This window comes from Prionailurus viverrinus, chromosome B4 (genome assembly GCF_022837055.1).
Source record: "Prionailurus viverrinus isolate Anna chromosome B4, UM_Priviv_1.0, whole genome shotgun sequence".
NCBI classification, from domain to species: Eukaryota; Metazoa; Chordata; class Mammalia; order Carnivora; family Felidae; genus Prionailurus; species Prionailurus viverrinus.
Genome location: NC_062567.1, coordinates 25,085,995 through 25,098,536, shown reverse-complemented (window position 1 = coordinate 25,098,536; position 12,542 = coordinate 25,085,995). Strand labels below are relative to the sequence as shown.

General features: G+C 37.0%; 1 protein-coding gene across 8 annotated transcripts in view; it reads left to right on the top strand.

Annotated features, from left to right (window-relative positions):
* The window catches only part of ZNF438 (zinc finger protein 438), a 172,917-nt gene that overhangs the window by 35,863 nt on the left and 124,512 nt on the right, over nt 1-12,542 (top strand). For 6 of the 8 annotated variants that reach the window (XM_047867502.1, XM_047867499.1, XM_047867506.1 and 3 more), the window contains exon 2: nt 4,333-4,392. The exons of the other annotated variants lie outside the window; for them this stretch is intronic. The gene's annotated coding sequence lies outside the window, so the exon portion shown is untranslated. The remainder of the gene's footprint in view (nt 1-4,332; nt 4,393-12,542) is intronic. 8 annotated transcript variants of the gene reach the window in all.

Sequence of the window (12,542 nt, the reverse complement as noted above, 5' to 3'; positions counted from 1 at the left end):
GGCTCATGAGTTCAAGCCCCGCGTCGGGCTCTGTGCTGAGAGAGGTGCTGACACCTCAGAGCCTGGAACCTGCTTCAGATTCTGTGTCTCTGTCTCTCTCTCTGCCCCTCCCCTGCTCATGCTCTGTCTCTCCTGTCTGTCAAAAATAAACATTAAAAAAAAAATAATTTGTTCTTTTCATCCAAGTACTCAATTGGTTGATGTACAGTTGTTCATAATATTCCTTTATAATAACTTTTATTTCTGGAAGGCAATAGTAATGTTCTTTTGTTCATTCATGATTCTGGTAATTTGTGTGTACCTTTATTTTTTCTCAGTCACTCTAGCTAAAGATTTGTCAATTTTGTTGATCTTTTCAAAGAAACAACTTTTGTTTGCATTGATTTTCTTTTTTGTTTTTCTATTCTTTATTGCAATTTTTTTTTTTTTTTGCACTTCAATCTTTATTATTCCCTTACTTCTGCTTGCTTTTCTGTGTACTCTTCTTTTTCTCAGTTCTTAAGATGGAAATTTAGGTTATTCATTTGAGATCTTTTTTTTTTTTTTTTTTTTATTTAAAAAATTTTTTTTTTCAACGTTTATTTATTTTTGGGACAGAGAGAGACAGAGCATGAACGGGGGAGGGGCAGAGAGAGAGGGAGACACAGAATCGGAAACAGGCTCCAGGCTCTGAGCCATCAGCCCAGAGCCTGACGCGGGGCTCGAACTCCCGGACCATGAGATCGTGACCTGGCTGAAGTCGGACGCTTAACCGACTGCGCCACCCAGGCGCCCCGAGATCTTCTTTTTTAACATAAGTATTTACAATGATAAATTTTACTTTAAGCACTGTTTTCTTTAGCTGTATCCCATAGGTTTTGGCATGTTGTGTTTTTGTTTTCATTCATGTCAGGGAGTTTTCTAATTCCTTTATGATTTTTTTGACTTATTGGTTATTTAGCACTGTATTGTTTTATTTCCACATATTTGTCTAGAATTTCCTTCTGTTACTGATTTCTAATTGCATCCTATTGTGGTCATGGAACAGTCTGCATGATTTTAATCCCTTTAAATTATTGAGGCTGGTACATGGCCTTGAATACAGTCTACCTTAGAGAATGTTTCATGTGCACTTGAGAAAAATGTATATTGTATTCTTGGGTGGAGTATCATATAGATGTCTTTTAGGTCTAGTTGACCTATAGTTTTTTTTCAAATCTTTTATTTCCTTGTGTATTTTCTTGGTTGTTCCATCTAATATTGAAAGGGGATATGACATCTTCCAATTTCATTTTTGAATTGTTTATTCCTTCAGTTCTTTTGTTGTTGTTTTAAAGTTTGTTTTTTCTGATTCTCATGGTTCTTCTTTGCATAGTGTGTCTTTTTTCTTCCATTTACTTGCAACCTATTTGTATCATTGAACATAAAATGTGTCTCCTGTAGACAGCATATTGTATGTACAGTTTTACCCTCGAATGACACGGGGGTTGTGGTGCTGACTCTCTGCACAGTTGATAATTCACATAAAACTTTTTTTTTTTTTTTTTTTTTTTAATTTTTTTTTTTTTTTTCAACGTTTATTTATTTTTGGGACAGAGAGAGACAGAGCATGAACGGGGGAGGGGCAGAGAGAGAGGGAGACACAGAATCGAAACAGGCTCCAGGCTCTGAGCCATCCGCCCAGAGCCCGACGCGGGGCTCGAACTCACGGACCGTGAGATCGTGACCTGGCTGAAGTCGGACGCTTAACCGACTGCGCCACCCAGGCGCCCCCACATAAAACTTTTAAAAATAATTTTTATTATTTATTTTGAGAGAGAGAGAGAGAGAGAGAGAGAGAGAGAGAGAGAGAGAAACCCAAGCAGACTCCATGCTGTCAGCACAGAGCCCTGTGTGGGACTCAATCCTGTGGACAGTGAGGCCATGACCTGAGCTAAAATCAAGAGTCGGACCTGTAACCAACTGAGCCCAACACATAAAACTTTTGTGACCAACACATAAAACTTTTGACTCCAAAGAACTTAACCTATTGTTGACCAAAAACCTTTACCAGTAACATAACAGACATATTTTGTATATGTTGTATATTATTTGGTATATATTCCAATAAAGTAAGCTAGAGAAAAGAAAATGTTGGTTGTTAAGAAAATCATAAGGAAGATTTTTACAGTACTATAATGTATTTATTGAAAAAAAAATCCACATGTTAAGTGGACTTGTTCAGTTCAAACCATGTTGTTCAAGGGTCCACTGTCATTGGATGTTTAAAAATACAATCTGATCATTTCTGCTTTTTGACTAGGTTGTTTAATCCATTCACAATTAATATTATTGATGTGGTTGGATTTACATCTGCTATTTTGCTTTTTGTTTTCTGTAGGTCTCATGCCTTTGTTCTTTTGAATTCTTTTAAATTAAGTGAATTCTTTTGAAATAAGTGAATATCTTCCAGTGTGGTATTTTGAGTCCTTTAATCATTTTTAAATTATACATCTTGAGTTATTCTCTTAGTGTTTGCTCTAGGTTTTACAATATACATTTTAACTTAGAAGAATCTACTTTTCATTTTTACTTATACTCAGTAAAATAAACATTTCTCCTGTATAGCTCCATTTTTCTCTCTCCCCACTTTTTCCTACTATTATTATACATCTTCTATGTATATACTATAGAAACCCAACAATATATTGTTATAATTTTTACTTTATATAATCCTATGTCTCTTTTAAAGAAGCTGAGAGAAGAGGGGCGCCTGGGTGGCGCAGTCGGTTAAGCGTCCGACTTCAGCCAGGTCACGATCTCGCGGTCTGAGAGTTCGAGCCCCGCGTCGGGCTCTGGGCTGATGGCTCAGAGCCTGGAGCCTGTTTCCGATTCTGTCTCTCCCTCTCTCTCTGCCCCTCCCCCGTTCATGCTCTGTCTCTCTCTGTCCCACAAATAATTAAACGTTGAAAAAAAAAAAAAGAAAAAAAAAAGAAGCTGAGAGAAGAAAGGAGAACAAATATGTATTTATAGAGTTAGCTATATCAGCCTATTTTTCATTCTCTTATATTTCTGTGGATTTGAGTTCCCATCTGGTGTTATATCCTTACTCTAATACAACTTTCTTCTCACTTGCTTCCTTTATGCTGTTATTGCAAATATATAAAATTTCTGTATGTTATTAGCCTAACAGTACATTTGTATGCATATTGTTTTATTGAATTACTCTCTAAATCAGTAGGAAAAAAAAGGGGGAATTAACTGAGTTTTCTATTTGATGTATCTCCTGACACTGATAGAAAGCTGACATCATTTAATTGTGAATTTCTTCTGCTAATAGAGCCATCAAAATAACAGCTGTCACTTAACTTTGTGTAAAGAAGATAAATTGTAATTAGAATTGAGAGGGAGAAGTTTAAAGAGCATTCATTTGATCTAAATGAAAAGTCATTCTTTATAGAGTAATATGTAAAACATCTCCATCTGCTTTTCTTAATATGGTCTTCGAACTAGTCATAAGCAGGGGTAGCAGTATTGAATATTTTTTCCACCTCCATTCAAGGCTGAAGGAGTTGTCTCGAGCTATTCCTGCCTGAGTGCACTTTTTTTTTTTTCCCCCCTGAAACTGGCTTAGGTATTGTTTTTGAGAATGAGGTATGAGTTATAGCCCATCCAGAAATGCCTTTATGGTTAAAGTCTTTCAGATTTAACCACATGTTAATTGGCAGCTGGGTTCTCTGCACATGCATCTCATACTGCTCCACAAGATAATGGCAGAACCTAAAAGTGAAAACCCAGGCTTATTATACTGCTACCATTAAAAAAAAAAAAAAGCACTAAGAAAATCTAAGATAAATAATACATTGAGTGGGACACTGTGAACAACAGGCATAAATTGGGACCATCTCAGGCAAACTGACACACACAGACACTTTACCAGACATGTATTTTTTCAGAAACCTCCTAACTCCAAACTCTGGATTACCATTTTCCCATCAAAAGTCTGTGTCCTCGATATGATTCACTTGTTTGTGACTGTTTAGTAATTTGCACGGCATTATGTACATGGAAAAGAATGCGAAGCATTCTTCCTAGTCGGTTTTATTCATTTGGCATTTCTTTTTTTTTGTGGTACATTTTCTGTTTGTCTTAAAACTTTTATTAAATTTTGCATGCTTTCATTTTTAAACTAAAGAGGTGTAATAAATTTAGTGAATTATATTCTCCCTTAAGTTAGTTATTGTGATATCTTAATAAAAATATACAGTAATTAAAAATTAAATTTGAGAATGAAAGGAAGGCAGTTTCTACATATGTTTGATAAAAATGGATTATTTGAATATGCTTATAATAATACTTTATATTCTATTACAGGATTAATTAAAAGGATTTACTGTATATCTTATGACTCTTTACTGGAGCCTTAGGAGATAGGTAAGAGACAAGCATTTTTTGAAAAGATATTTATGAAACATTAAATAATTTGATCTCATAGGTTCCTGACAAAGTGATTTATCTCTTTTTCTCCTCAGTAAAATGTTAGTAGAAATATTATGTTTACATGAATCATAGTATAACATTTCTCTAATATCCAATAAGTCATATTTTCCAGGGAGCCTGTATGTTTATTTTCTGTAGTATTTATAGTGAAGACATTTAATAAGACACATAAGCTTGGCACCTTAAGGCACTAGAAAATACTTCAAGTGCTGAAAATATAAAAATATATATATTATAAAATAAAATAAACATATAATAAAATATATACGATACATATAAACATAAATATAAATATAAAATATGTAAATATATAATATAAATATATATGTAACTATAAAATATTTACTATATAAATAATATATAAATATAAATATATAGAAGTATAATATAGATATATAAAATATATATTATATAATAAGATATGTAATATATAAAAATATAATAATTATTATTAGATTAGATCTTAGAACTGAAAAAAAAAAGGTATTAGTGAAAAAACAGGTGAAATCCAATTAAAACCTATAGCTTAATTAATAGCAATATATCAACATTAATTCCTTAGTCTTGACAAAACCGTGGTTATGTAAGATGTCAGCTTTAGGGGAAATTGAGTGAGGGAGATACAGGAACTCTGTTGTATCTTTGTAACTTTCCTGTAAATCTAAAATTATTCCAAAATAAAAATTCATTTAAAGCAGAAAAAAATCAAGGTTTATTTATTTGAAAATTATAGTTTAGAAGTAACTTTTCTCTGCAATAGTTTGAGGAATCAAAATGATTAGTTATCTTTTAAAAATCCAGATTCTGTGAATAGAGATATAAGGAAATAGGTGACCATCGGTTGCACTTTTCAGTTTATAGGAGGTGTGGGATTTCAGTTTTTGGATATTGGCATGGTGTTTGTGACTTCCTTATACCTGATTACACACTTGCTCTTTGATTCTTTTAAGGTGCTTCTGTGGTCTTTGGTAGTTTAGTATAGCACTTTGTATTAACAGGTAAGACCTGCAAATGGTTCCCAGTGCACTGTTTTTTCTTTTTCTTCTCTTTTCTTTAATGTACTATTGGAGGCAAAAAGACCAGTGATGGGACTCAGTTTGGAGTTGAGACCCTTCAGTTACATCTATGTAAGCTTCTAGGTCAAGTACTAGACACAGTTGACCTATTGTTAAGGAATATGAATAAAGATGAACAGAACTCTTAAATAGCCATTTCTGTAATTGAGCTAAAATAATTGATTGCTGTCAGATAATAGAAATTCTCAGTTTCAAAAATGAACTCTAGCAGTGTAGCTCTTTTAGATTTCTATAAATATTAAAAGACTACAAGAATGGAACTCTGTAGTTTGCTGAAACTATTACATAATTTTCATTAATAAAGATAAAATATCCATGCTGGTCTTATAAATGGTTTCTTGCTTCTGTTGCCAACTTTAATGATTTTAGTTAAACTTAAATTTAATAAAGGGAAATAGAAATATATTATACTTGAAGGATGTAGACATTTAAAACAACAAACCCAGGCCTGAGTGATCATTGCAGAATAATTATTAGGCTTGAAGATTTCTGTTTTGCTTGATGGTATTTATTTAGAATTGGTGTTATCAATCTTGTATTATTAGAATGACATCTTTACTTGCTTTTTGTGTAACATCCTTTTGCTAAATCTTGGCTAGGAAGTTCAGAAAAATGGAAGAGAGCTTTTTTGGGACAAGTTTAAATTCCATTGGTCATATGATAGTTCATACATAAAAAACAAACAAAAAAACCCTTTTATTATTCTTTTGTGCTAAAGAAGAGCATTAAAAGTAGTTTTTAGAGACCTACTTTACCGTTCAGCTGCCTGACTGTTATTTTGTGGTCACCTAAAGTATAAATGTGAGTAGCTATTATGTATTGAGCACTTTCTATGTACCAGACACTTTATTTATGATTTCATTTAATCTTCCCAAACACAAAAATAGTTTGAAATTCCTTTTCTAGATGTGGTGGGGAAAGTAACAATATCTCTAGGCTGCACCTGAGAGTTTGGTGCAGAACGAACTGGCGCTGAAGTGTGGTGTAAAGTACCTCCTGTTTGGTTCATAATGTGATCAGCTTCCAGGAAACTCTTAGTCCATGGATACATGGTAAACTTTAGAGTACTCAACTCTTCTGGGTTAAAGGATGTCTGATCACACTGGGTGACCTAGAGCAGATTCCCCTGGGGTGACTAGCCTGGAGTACAATCTCTCGGTCCCTGTTCCAGCCTTGATCTGGCTCGTTCTACGGTTCCCTAACATGTCAGTTGTTCTCTGTCACTTGATTAACTGCTGAACACTCACTCATTGTGTGCTTCATTGATCACAAGCCAAGAACTTCTGGCAGCTCTGGGAAACATGATCTCAACCTGCCTCCTGGTCAGTGCTGGGCAACTAGAAGTTGTTAGTTGAGGGTGAAAATTTGGATCCAGAAGCTAGGACAAATGCCAGAGGCCAGAGATGGGGTAATTGAGCAGCTGACATGTTGAAATGCAGCTATCCAGGTTCAGTCAATAGGTCGGGACTCAGAAAAAGAGTAGGCATGTGACTTTGAAAGGTGGTTTTTGAAGATAATGATGACTAGGTGTGGACTTGGTGGATATAAAATACAGTCAACCCTCGAACAATGTGGGCTTTGGGGGTTCTGCCCCACCCCAAAGTCAAAAATCCACATACAGCTTTTGACTCCCTCAAAACTTAACTACTAATAGTCTCTTGTTGACAGGCAGACATGCCAGTAACTAAATAGTCGATTAACACATACACATATTTTGTATGTTATATGTGTGATATATTGTGTTCTTATAATAAAGTAAGCTGGAGAAAAGAAAATGTTATTAAGAGAATTGTAAGGAAAATACATTTACAGTATGATACTGTATGGAAATAAAATCCACATGTAAGTGGACCCCCACAGCTCAAACCCGTGTTATTCAAGGGTTAACTGTAATTCCAGCTGCTTTATGAAGAAGAATAAGAGTTACTTAACAACTTATTCATCGTAGTGCTCATTACACTGTGCAGAAATCTATCTCTCTATAACTTCCCCCCATCAGTTTTAGCTATGTCTTTCTGTAGTTCTAAGTCTCCAGTCTCTCTTACACTGGAACGCATAAAATACACACAAAATTACAAAGTCTCTTTTGTTATCTTCTCTTCTTTACGGTCTCCAGAAGTTGGCATTCTTTAGGGCTTAGTCCTCATCTGCCTTCTACATTTATTCTCTGTGCAGTCTCATGTGACCCCTTGTTTTAAATGCTTTCTGTTCTCCCAGCTTTATTTTTTTACCTTGATCTCTCCTGTGAGCTCGAGGCTCATTTCTATGCCTGCCTCTTCAACATCTATTTGAAAGTCTAATAAACATTTCCAGCCTAACATGTGTGAAGTAGAACTCTTGAATTCTCCTCCCCAAACCTGTTCCTGTCTCCTCCTTCTTTATCTCAGTAAATGGTCCACACAGTTGCTCAGGCCAAAAACCAAAAGCCTGAGTTTTCTCTTTCCTTCTTAACCCATGTCCAGCCCATCAGTAAGGTTTATACGTCCTGTCTTCTACATATATCCCAAATACCAAATACCCCTGTATTGCCACCACCCCCCTACTACTACCCTAATATAATACAACCTGTCATCATCCCAAGTTACCTGGATGATAGCAACAGTCTTCTAACTGGTCTTCCTTATCTCCTCCTTGTACCACTCTGGTCAGTTCTCCATATAAGAGCAAATGTGGGGTTTTCTTTTTAATGTTTATTTATTTTTGAGAGAGACAGAGACAGAGACAGAATGCAAGCAGGGGAGGAACAGAAAGAGGGGAGACACAGAATCCGAAGCAGACTCTAGGCTCTGAGCTGTCAGCACAGAGCCTGACACTGGGCTCGAAGCCACAGACTGTGAGGTCCTGACCTGACCCAAAGTCGGGTGCTTAACCGACTGAGCCACCCAGGCACCCAATAAGTGTGCACCCAATAAGGTTTTTAAAAATGTTCAACAGTCCCTGTCTGTTTGCCTGTTCAGAACCCTTGGGTGACTACCCATCACACTCAGGATAAAACCCCAAGTCTCACCATGTTCTACCAGGCCCTGTGTGTTCTGCCAGCTGACTGTATCTCCTACCATTCTCTGCCTAGCTCACTTTGCTCTAGTAAATTGCCTTTTTGCAGTTCCTTAAGTTCTCCAAGTTCATTGGACTCCACTAAATTCTTGTTACTCCCTGCCCTACACCCTCATTTCAACCGGTTCAGCCTCTAGCCTGATACCAGTGGAGGGAGATCTAGAGAAAACAAAATTACAGCATACATAGTAAGTGAGGTTACACTAGAAGTTTTGCAGCTTTATTATTCCAAGTTTCTGTATTTGGAATTCCTTTCGAGTGGAAGAGGAACTAGAGATTCAGAGCTATGGAAAGACCTGGCTAGAAGCAATGGGAGAAGTTACAGAGAGATTTCTGCTTAGTGTAATGAATGCTATATTGCATAAGTTGGCAACAAGTACACTTGCTGAAAAGTAACACTGAGCTGCTCCACTGGACAGTGAGTTCTCCAGCACTGGCAGTGTACAAGTTGAGGCTGATCAGATTGAGACTCTACAAGTTGTGGAGGGAAAATGTGCTGGAGTGGAGGAGATGAGAATTCATTTGTAGATCTTCCCAACTCTGAGAGTATATGTGTTTTTAGAATCTTTTATTTTTTTCAGAACACTTACTCTCAGAGTATTCCTCAGATTCATCTGCCTGCATTTATATTGGAAGCTTTTACCAATAAAGGGTAAGCACTTCTAGATGAAGTTTCCAATATTTAAGAAAAAGAGGAACTACTATCAAGGTTGATTCCACTCTGATTGGCCAGGTCTCCATCTAAGGAAATTAATTTGAGTAATAATTTAAAATTTATTTTTTATTAGTTTTTGGTCTAAAGTAAACAATAAACACAACAAATTCCCTGATAGATTTTAGTTATTAAACAAAAGTTCACTGAGTCGCAGAAGTAAAGAGCATGATACTTGGAAATAGCTTTTTTTTTTTTAATAGCCTTTAATCAGAGTTTGCTAGAAATGGAAAAGTCACCTTATTCTTTCCCTTACCTCAGAAACTCTTTGAGAATTAGTGATCGTGTGTGAATGTTTCATTGAGAGGGATACAGCCATTCCCTTACCTTCTCTTAGACAAAAATATGATTTAAGTAATAGAGAGCTTTGTTATAAGTGCTTTTAGTTAGACCTGAATAATGCTATTCATGCAAATTCCAGTTTCTTTATAACCCTTGAACCTTGGAACTTGGAATTAATGACATAAGAAAGAGTAATTTTCAGAGTCTCTGGATACTAAAGTACTTCATGTTTGATTGCTTCTGGTAGCTAGGACCTAAATAATAGGATGGCACATCTAAAAGTTGCCTCCAGCGTGACACTGCTTCTGGCAGCACCAGGGCCTGTCCCACCCAGCATGTGCTCTGCAGACCAGTATGAAATCAGCGCTATGATGAATACCCTGTTGTGACCAGGAAAGCCTGAACTCCTTCACATGCTTTCACCTTGAATCGCATTTTGTTTCTCTGTCTTCTCTGGGTTTCTGACTTTGCTGCCTCCTTTCCCATTTTACCTATCTCTGTCCTTTAGATGTGACTTCTTCCTCGTTACTATATTGACCTTACCCAGACAAAACTTCTGCTCTGACTCAAAACCTACAATTTGGTTGGGGCGCCTGGGTGGCGCAGTCGGTTAAGCGTCCGACTTCAGCCAGTTCACGATCTCGCGGTCCGTGAGTTCGAGCCCCGCGTCAGGCTCTGGGCTGATGGCTCAGAGCCTGGAGCCTGTTTCCGATTCTGTGTCTCCCTCTCTCTCTGCCCCTCCCCCGTTCATGCTCTGTCTCTCTCTGTCCCAAAAATAAATAAACGTTGGGGAAAAAAAAATTAAAAAAAAAAAACAACCTACAATTTGGATTATGTCCTGTATTGAGATTCCTGTCTTGCCCTGAGCCAGGAATTCTCCTAGGAGGAGAGATAAACAGTAGTACCTACTTGATTGTATAGGTAGTTGACCATTGCCTATGCATCTTGGTTCTTGACCTCCTGCATCTAGGCAATCAAGATTAAGTATTGCACCTGGCCTTAGCAGAAGACGAATATATCCACATTCCTTCTAAAACCAATAATGATGTGATAAAGAAAGGGAAGAGGCATTTCTTAAATGTAATACACTTTTCTCTGTCAATCTCATCTACCTAGAACAGATCCAAGAATCAGGGATAGGAGGAAAGAGGCTTTTTATATGCTATATTTGGTTGATATTTGAAAATTCAGACCCTAAAATGGTATATCAGGTGCATTTAGAGCCTCTTTATTTGCTAGTTTTCCTCTTAATTGCAAACATATAAATAACACAATGTTTTAAGTGCTTTATCTGTTTTAACTAACTTAATCGTCATGGCAGTCCTGTGAGGTATATACTGTTATAGTCCCCATTTAACAGATGAGGAAACTGTCTTGGACAGGTTACATCATCACCCATAGTTAACACGGCTGGTTTTGTCAGAGCTGGGATTCAAGTTCAAGTGCATAACCACTTTTTACATTGATCTGTAAATTCTCTGACTCCTGATTCCAACAAGCCTGGTTAACTGGTTTCTCAGACCACAGCAGGTTAGAAGTTTCAAATTTGAAAGAACACATAATAACCTAGAATTCCCACTTAAAAAAAATTTTTTTTAACATTTATTTATTTTTGAGAGAGTGCATGAACACGAGTCAGAGAGGGTTGGAGAGAGAGAGAGAGGAAGACAGGATCCAAAAGCACGCTCTGTGAGGGGCGCCTGGGTGGCGCAGTCGGTTGGGCGTCCTACTTCAGCCGGGTCGCGATCTCGCGGTCCGTGAGTTCGAGCCCCGCGTCGGGCTCTGGGCTGATGGCTCAGAGCCTGGAGCCTGTTTCCGATTCTGTGTCTCCCTCTCTCTCTGCCCCTCCCCTGTTCATGCTCTGTCTCTCTCTGTCCCAAAGGTGAATAAACGTTGAAAAAAAAAAAAATTAAAAAAAACAAAAAAAAAACCCAAAAGCACGCTCTGTGCTGTGAGCACAGAGCCCAATGTGGGGTTTGAACCCACGAACCTCAAGATCATGACCTGAGCTGAAATCAAGAGTCAGCCACTTAAGCAGCTGAGCCACCCAGGTGCCACCCCTAGAATTCCCACTTTAATGTGTTCCTTCTGGTAAGATAATTACTCAAGAACACAAAGATATGTGCAGGAGAGTTCTATATAATGTTATAGAAAAATAGTTAAAGCAAAATAATTGAAAATAATATGGAAGTTCAATAATAGAAGAAATGGATAAACTAGGGTCCTGCTTTTCAAACTTTAATATATATAGTAAAGGGCTAATATTTTTAAGAACAAAGGTAATGAAATAAATACTTTTTTTGTGCATAATTATGGTTTGGATGTAGATAATCCTACTTTTTAATATTTATCAATATTATTACCTATTCAGCATAAGCTTCTTAAGAAGCAAAATCTATGTTTTTTTTGTATTAAATTCCTGGTATGTGTGTGTGTGTGTGTGTGTGTGTGTGTGTGTGTGTATGTATATATGTACATACATACATACATATATACACACACGTGTGTGTGTGTGTGTGTATAAATAAAGCACCTTTTACATCACCTCCTCCTTTTTTAGTAAGGTATGCTAAGCAAGTTTTTAAAGGGAAGTCAGTTTTTATTTTTTAAAAAAAAATTTTTTTTTCAACGTTTTTTATTTATTTTTGGGACAGAGAGAGACAGAGCATGAACGGGGGAGGGGCAGAGAGAGAGGGAGACACAGAATCGGAAACAGGCTCCAGGCTCTGAGCCATCAGCCCAGAGCCCGACGCGGGGCTCGAACTCACAGACCGCGAGATCGTGACCTGGCTGAAGTCGGACGCCTAACCGACTGCGCCACCCAGGCGCCCCTAAAGGGAAGTCAGTTTTTAAAGGGAGTTTTTTAAAGGGAGGCCAGTTTTCCTTTCAACCTTTACAGTTTGGTAACCTGAATCTAGAAATGAAATATCTTTCACTGTGGAGCAGGGAAGGAAGTAGTA